General features: G+C 38.9%; 1 protein-coding gene across 3 annotated transcripts in view; it reads left to right on the top strand.

Annotated features, from left to right (window-relative positions):
* The first annotated feature begins 3039 nt into the window (after positions 1-3039).
* LOC113053170 (Krueppel-like factor 12) overlaps positions 3040-8115 on the top strand; it is a 37722-nt gene continuing 32646 nt past the window's right edge. Inside the window, exon 1 of one of the 3 annotated variants that reach the window (XM_026217964.1) lies at positions 3040-3175. The gene's annotated coding sequence lies outside the window, so the exon portion shown is untranslated. The other 2 variants (XM_026217965.1, XM_026217963.1) reach the window with 2 other exon arrangements.

Here is an 8115-nt window from a genome sequence, read left to right as displayed (position 1 = left end):
CACATACACCTAGGATGTGTCAAGGGTGAGTAAAACATGGATGGATTTTAATTTTGGGGTGAACTAACCCTTTAAGAGATCAGAGCCCAAACAAATGAAGTGACCAGACAACATGGAGAAACACCCTGTCACCACAGACCTATCTTTCTCAGATATTCTGGCTGGTTTGAGCTGTGGACCTCTGAGCATGGCCTCACCCTCACAATATTGTTTTTATAACTGAAGCAAACCAGTTTGTTTAAATTGTGTTGAACTAGATGCTTCTTTTTCTAAATTAATTACAGCTTATGTTGCACATGGAAGATATGACGGATCTTACATTAAAAATATAATTTTGCCAGTTCTCTCATGATACATTTAGGATTTTTTTGCTACAATGCAGCAATGGTATCATGGTAGTGTACATCTAGCACTTTTCATATATTTGATTTTTCAATAACACCATGCTACTTGTTTGTAAGTGGATTCGGAGTAGGGCTGAACCTACCTCTGTGTAATATAATTTCTAATCCATAATCTAATTTCACTTTGAATCTATTTGTTATTTAGTTTGAAATTGACCAATAAATATACTCTTAGTAAGTACGTGAAAGCAAAACTGTATTATCATAGTGACAATTCTCAACTGCAGCTGTAAAGGATGTGCACATAATGTCATGATATTTATAGTCCAGTCAAATATGACAGTGAAATGCTGTGAATCAAGTCCTTTTCAGAATGTGCAGGGCAGGCTCACAGATAGCGGTAAGTTAACCAGCAGGAGATGCATTTATTGCGCAGCGACCAGGTCTCTCATGTAGCCGGGAAAGCTTTATGGCTAATGCAGCATCAACACATTTCCCAGCTTCCACACAATGCCGTAGATCATTAAGTACTTTGTTTATTGATGGCCCACCATTGCCCTCATCAAAAGCTAGTTCTTCACACTAGGACATTGGAGTAGTTGATTTGATTAGTTTTTTGTATTTTTCTTTTCAGTATTCCTGCAGTCACTGTCTAAACATTAAAAGGTTAATCAAAATACAAAAGAAAAAATCTCCCATGCCATTTTAATCCTATTATTCAATGTGCAAAACATACTTTTTACATCATATGGACCAGGGGCAGTCATGGTCACCATTCACTTTCATTGTATAGAAAAGAGCAGCTTGGATACTCTGCTAAACATCTCCTTTAGTGTTTCACACAACAGAGAAAGTCATGCAAGTTTGATCATCATGAGAATTAATGTATTAACAAACTACCCCGTAGACATGCCCTTTCTAATGTTGAAATAGATTAGGATTGCTCGAGGGGGTCACGTCTACTTTGGACAATGCTGGTGGAACTGAAACCTTTGTTGGCATGTTATTTATGGTTGAAGTGTAAATGTGTATATATTGGCCTACTTGGGATTGGTTAATCTTATCACCTTACACCAACTGTTTGCCTGCTGTGTAGTTAACCGTGGTAAACACGGACATTAGAGCCCACCTAATAGCCTTGTGTCCTTTCCGTGCCACAGCTGTAATCAAGGGTGTTCACTCTTTTTCTGTTCACTTTCTTTCTCTCTCTCCTCTTTGCAGGGGAGCTAAGATGGGGCCATGTTCCCTGGCAGAGTTCCATACACAGCTCACCCTCCCACTGGAACGCCTGATTCAGTTCAGCCCTTTACAAGACATGCCAGGACCCTTTGTGTGCCAGGCTGGGATGGGAGTGTGCGGGCAGAGCGGGACTACTTCCTTGATATGTCATTATTGCTGGGGAAATTGCCACTCTTGTCAGAGGCTGCAGCTGGGTGGTATAACATTTCATGAAGAAGCATCAGGGCTTATCATCATTAAAAGCATCAGCAGAGAGGTATTTCAATGGCCATTTTGTCAGACCCAAGTATACGAGTCCTTGTTTTCTCCTGTGTAATTCACCATAATGATATTGTATTGATAATCTTATAATTATCTCACAGTTACAATGTATCTGGGTTATCCTTTGCGGGAATCAATATTACTTAATTATTTTTTGATCTGATCAATTTAATCTGCATGTTTCAAGTGCCTAAACATTTAATGTGTTACACTTCAGTATTTCAAATCAGTATATTTAAGGAATGGACTATTAAGGATGCCACTACACAGAGAGATTGAGTGCAAAATGTAAGTCTTCACAGCATGAAACAACAAATATATATGTATAACTGAATTATAACATAAGTAAGTAATTTTTTTTTGGAAACTAAGATGGGCAGAGTATTCAAATCACTATGAAACCAATCAGTTTCTGTGGGCATGGAACGCAAAGCCTATCAGAGATGCAAATTAGCTTTGTTTCCTATACATTAATTAGGGTTCCCAGGAGAGCAAATCTGCCTCTTGAAAACCGTAGCTGCTTCTTCAACAAACCATCATTGAGCCTTCGCAACATTGCCTTTTACGTGCTTACATGAACAGAAATAAATGGCTTGTGTTGAGTTTCAGTACAGAGACGTATAATCTAAAAGGGAGCAGTGTCTGATGACTAATAGAAATTGAGCCAATTAAAAGCTGTGTGTTGCTGGCATTTATATTTTTATATTTACATATTCAGCAGACGTTTTCTTACCGAAACTTCTTTTAATGCAGGCACAAAATCTAAATGCTTGATTCTATTTCTTATTATGTTAAATGTCTACAGATAATTACTTTAGGTTAATAAAACCAAATTTTTATGTTTTCAATTTGTGATAAATACAGTAGATCAAATACGAATCTAAGACTAAAATACAGCATGAAATGTTTAATAATAATAATAATAATAATAATAATAATAACGATTATAAGGATAATAATCATAATATGTAGGCTAATCATATTTGTAATATAAATTATTATTTACTTTTAAAACATTAATTTAACAAAAATATTTACATGCTTTTCTAAACTTTTGTAAAGTAGGGCACTTTTTGTGAGGAAATGTACCTACTGTCTCTCTCTCTCTCTCACTCTCTCTCTCTCTCTATCTCTCTTTCGCTCTTACCCTTTAAACGGGGAGGTACTCTAGCGTTTCTCCACTCCCTGGGCTCAGAGATGTCGGAAACCTCCCACGAGGGGCCCCGTGTAATTCGATGCATGCTGTTAAAGCTTAGAGTATATTGTCTTCTCTTGCTCATGAAGCCTCCACCCACCGGCCCACCCTACATTTAACAGATCATGTGACCGTGGTAAGTCATTTGCAAGTACAACAGTTCTCTGTAAGCTCCCATTCATTTGCTGAGAACTGCCCTGAGCAGCTGAGAGGAGCTGAGAGGGGAGGGAGTCACAGAGAGAGAGAGACAGACAGACAGAGAGGACTGTATAAGGAAGACAGTTTCTGTCGCTCTGCAGCTCCTGGTAAGGTCTGTGTATATTTGATCATCTTTTGCTTTTTCTCGCTGTTCTTTTTCCTCTTCTTCTTTGAATGCCTCCGTCTTGCTTGTTTGTCTCTGCTCTGTGCATCTTGTTCAGCTGTCACTGTAGTGTTAGGCAAATGACAATTCTGATGCAGTCCAGCCTTCTATAACAATCGTGCAATGCAGGTGGCCAAAGACGTGATAAAAAAACATAGTGTGATTTTTTTTCCTATGGTGTTCTTTCAGTTTAAAATGAACATTAAGTGCTATACACAATATAAATGTTCAATAAAGGGATTTGAAGTGTCTCAACAGAGTTAAACAGTTTTTCAGGTTCACAAAGTGTGTGTAGAATTGTATAGAGGTGTTTTTAGAAAAGATCATTTATTTTAAAAACAGACAAAGTGTTTTTTTTTCTGGGTTAAATATTGACATGCTGTGAGAGAAGTGTGTGCGAGGGAAGGGAGTCGGAGGTCTCTGAGCGGCCCCTGTTCCACTCTCGAAAAAGTTTGATCCCCCTCGTTCGGCATGCATGCATGAACGCAAGGGAGTTTAAGCGTGTATGTGTGCGTTTGCCGATGGCACGTGCATCTCCGAAGCGATGACAGGCTTCCCGGTGAGTGGGGTTACTGTGGTGACAAACTGGGGTAGGAATCAGAGACTCAAGTGGTGGAGGAAGGACAGCGAGGGGGCGGGAGGCAAGTGTTTGTGTGTGTGCGCCGGGGTGTTGCAGGGGTGGTGTTCGTGGATGTCATCCGCTCCTCAAGGAACAGGCATTGGTATTGAATTGATGGCTGGCTGTCAGTAGTGACAGGCTCCTGGCTTGGTGTGCCATGTCTGTGGGCTGTTCCGTGGCTGTTGTTTTCAATTACGGCGGACCTGGCCACAACTGACAGCGAAGGCATTTGTTCGCAGAGAGAGTGATGTGGAGGTCGATGTGCATTTGTGTGTGTGTAATTGTGGGTGGAGGTAGGATCCCCTATGAGTGTGTGCGTGTGTGTTTGTGTGTGTGTGTGTGGGTGTACTTTGATACAGTAACTGTGTCCTGATCTGTGTGACTCTACACAGTGCAAATGTTGGTCACTCAGCCTTAAACTGTGAGGCAGCCACTGCTGCTCAAGGCAATTCTGCCAGAGAGATGATGTTATTTAATGCTCTTACTGCGGTTAAAAGACCTAAAGTTAAAGTGAGTGTATGTTTGTATTGTCCAAAACACTAGTAGTAAACAATACTATTCCAGCTGATACTGTAGTTCATGTTGGCCACAAATGGAATTTAGTGGTGCTCAGTAAGCGACCATTAACTTTCATTATTCCTCATTTTTATGGTCAAGCATTTGAGTGATGCCTCAAATTGGGTGGCTTGTTCAGCAGAGTTGTACTATGTGAACAGATTTACGGTATTCACCTGGAGGACCATAAAATGGGTGGGAAAAAAGCCCTTAGATTTACACAGAATAAAAGATCTTTGTCTTTGAGATGGTCTCTTATGTCTTGGGTCAGTATGTAACCACCTAGCAACCACTTAGAACACCTTATCAACTGCATAGCAACATGCTACAAGCCTCTTAGAACATCCTTAGCAACCGCAACCAAATCCCTGGCAACCACCCTGAACACCCTAGCATTGTGGAGGTGAGTTTTGCACAGACAGCACAGAAGCAGCACCTTACGTTGTCGTAATACAATAAAAAAAGATACGTTTTAGCGTGTTTTTCATGTTCAAATCTCAGTTTATATTGTTGTTATGTAACTGTTAATGTTCATGACATCTTTTCAAATGTATTAATTTAGATCATTTTAGATCCAAATCTTTGTTTTCATTTGAGCTATATACACTGTACGATTAAAATCTGAGAATCTTTTTTTTTTAATTAAAAAAAGGGATGCATTAAGTTGATCAAAAGTGACAGCATAGGCATTTATAATGAGACAAAAGTGTTATAATTTAAATAAATGCTGTTCTTTTGAACTTTCTATTCGTCAAATAATCTTAAAAAACAATCATACAAATTGTAAATGTTTTCAACACTGATAATAAAAAGTTATGTTTGAGTACCAAATCAGCATATTATAATGATTTTCTGAAGGATCATGTGACACTGAAGACTGGAGCAATGGCTGCTGAAAATTCAGCTTTGCCATCACAGGGATAAATTACATTTTACAATATATTAAAATATAGTGATTTTAAATTGCAGTAATATTTCACAATATTGCTGTTTTCACTGAATTTTTGATAAATGAAAATGCAGACTCGGTTCGCATAAGAAATTTTATGGAAACATATTGACATCTTACCAACCCCAAACTTTTGAATGTTGGCTACTGATATATTCAAGAGCATATTGGACATACTCTGATAAAAAATAAAAGCTTCAGTTTGATTCCTTGACTTTGTGAATTCTATTCCCTATCTGAAGAGTATTGAAGGATTTCATCCATGGCTCAGTGATTGCAATCAGACAGATAGAGGGCTCAATAATGGGACCCAATAATCATAGGACAGCGTATCTGCCTATCACCTCTGCTTTATGGTTGTGCTGGAGGATTCCATTAAAAGAGTCTCTATAGCCACACAACTGGGCCCTGCTGTCCATGTGGATCGGGAAGTAAAGTTTAGACCCCTTCTGCTCAGAGGAGCTTCACACAGGTGGGCTGGGGTTAGTGAATTATTGATGGGACTTGCCAGAGACTGGACACCTTGCTGAAGGAATTATCTGGTAAACCCTTGAAAGATACCCCCAGAGCTTTAGCCCAGGAAGTGGGATGGATTCAGTCCCAAACTGGCCTCATCTGTCCCAGGCTAAACCCAAGGGACTCAGGAATGCCCCTGTGGTCTACATTGCTGTCGGCCCCAGGTGATCAAATGTTCAATCCTGCTTTAGTGACAAACCGTTAAAGAGACACAGCACATTCAGATCATGGACATATTGAGTTACTGTTGGGTCAGGGTCTGTCACCGGTCCTGTGTGGCGGCAAAGAGAGTGTGTCGTTTTAATGATACCCTTCACTGCACTGACGGATCCAGGTGTGAGTTCTGTATTGCCAGACTAAACGGAATGATTGATGTGGTGCATAGTTTGTCATTTCTTATTCCTTATCGACACACTCTCTTTTATATATCATGCCATATAGATATGTGTTTGCGCTGAGGGTGGCTTCATGCATGTCAGTGTGTGATTCAATAGAATAATGACTCTTGTTTTGTAATACAAGAGGAATTTGGATAATATATATTCACATACTTTCCATCTTATGCATGCTGTATAAAAGGGTTGATTTTATTTGATTTAAAAAACAATTTTTACACTCTAATATAAGGCACAGTCTGAGAAAATCATGAATATTTATTTAATTGGTTTATTTCTGGAGCATTTTCATATTTATTTATTTCTGGGGGTTTTATTTAACAATTTCAGGCTGTTTTCTGTTTGCTATATGTTTCTAAGAAAAGGGATGATTTGAGATTGTGACCATGAATGTATTTATTTATTAATCAATTGTAAGCCCTTTTTATTTTTACATTTGATATATTTCTAAGAAAGGTGACAAACCTGAGATCATAATCATAAAATGTATTTAACAGTTTCAGGCCATTTTCCAGTTGCTCTGTGTCTCTAATAAAAGGGACCATCTGAGATAAGCATACAAAAACTAAGAGTAGATGAAAGAAGGGATTTTGGGTAACAACGTGGATCTGATGATCCCTCTCTTCCGTCTCATTTCGACATTTTGCTAAGCTGACAAAATGTTCTAGTGCATGTCCTCTGGTGTGTTCAACCCTTGGCCCTGGTGTCCAGCCCTGGTTTGTTTATTGAAGCTGTTCTTGGTGAGGGGGGAGGGATGATTGTTCAACACTCTGACACAGAAAGCAAGGCATGGAATTCTGCATCTACTTCAAGTACTAAAATGATTCATGAAAACTGTCACTATTCAGTATCAGTAACTCTGGATATACCCTACACTCTTTATTTCTGTCATGTACAGTATTCAGAACAGTCTTCATGGTATGAATGTCTGTAGTGATGTATTTACAAATACGCTTTTAAGTAATTAGACATGGTATGGCTCTGCCTGACAATAAGAGATATCAAAGACGACCAGACCTGTGCTGTTCTCTGCCTGTCGTCATGACAACAACTTTTGTGCACCTAGATGGCGTCCCTTAACCTGAGATGACTTTTGGAAACTTAATGAAAAAAAAAAAAAAAAAATTATAAGGAGAGTCCCTCAAAGCACAACAATTTAAGGATTTGCTCTGAATACTTTTATTATTATTATTATTATTATTTAATTGGTCAGTCAGGGAACTCAGAAACCATGGGTAGGATGCTCTGAGATATGCATGAACTTTGTTAGCAGTTGTAGGTCTGGCGATCGAGGGGTTGAGAAATTATAAAAACAACATATGGAGTCAATTACAATCCAAAGGCAAAGCACAGCATGCATGGCTCAGTTCTGAGAGACTCAAACCTAAGTCCATGTCATATAGTATAACTACCCTCTGGCGACTAGCTCAAACCCTTACCTGGCGCCTAATGCTCGACAACGTGGAAAAGTAAACTGAAAAACAGATGCTGCATGTGAAGCAGGAATTTAAACCTAGCTGCTTATTCTATTAAGTGAGGCTATGGGTGCCATAATTTTTTATTTATTTAAATATATGCATTTAGCAGACGCTTTTATCCAAATGGACGTACAGTGCATTCAGGCTATTAATTTTTACCTATCATGGGGGGATTCGAACCCCCAACCTTGCAATGCTCTACC

Source organism: Carassius auratus, chromosome 34, assembly GCF_003368295.1.
Source record: "Carassius auratus strain Wakin chromosome 34, ASM336829v1, whole genome shotgun sequence".
In the NCBI taxonomy this organism is placed as follows: Eukaryota; Metazoa; Chordata; class Actinopteri; order Cypriniformes; family Cyprinidae; genus Carassius; species Carassius auratus.
Note: the sequence above shows the minus strand (reverse complement) of the source record. Positions and strands in the feature narration are given on the sequence as shown.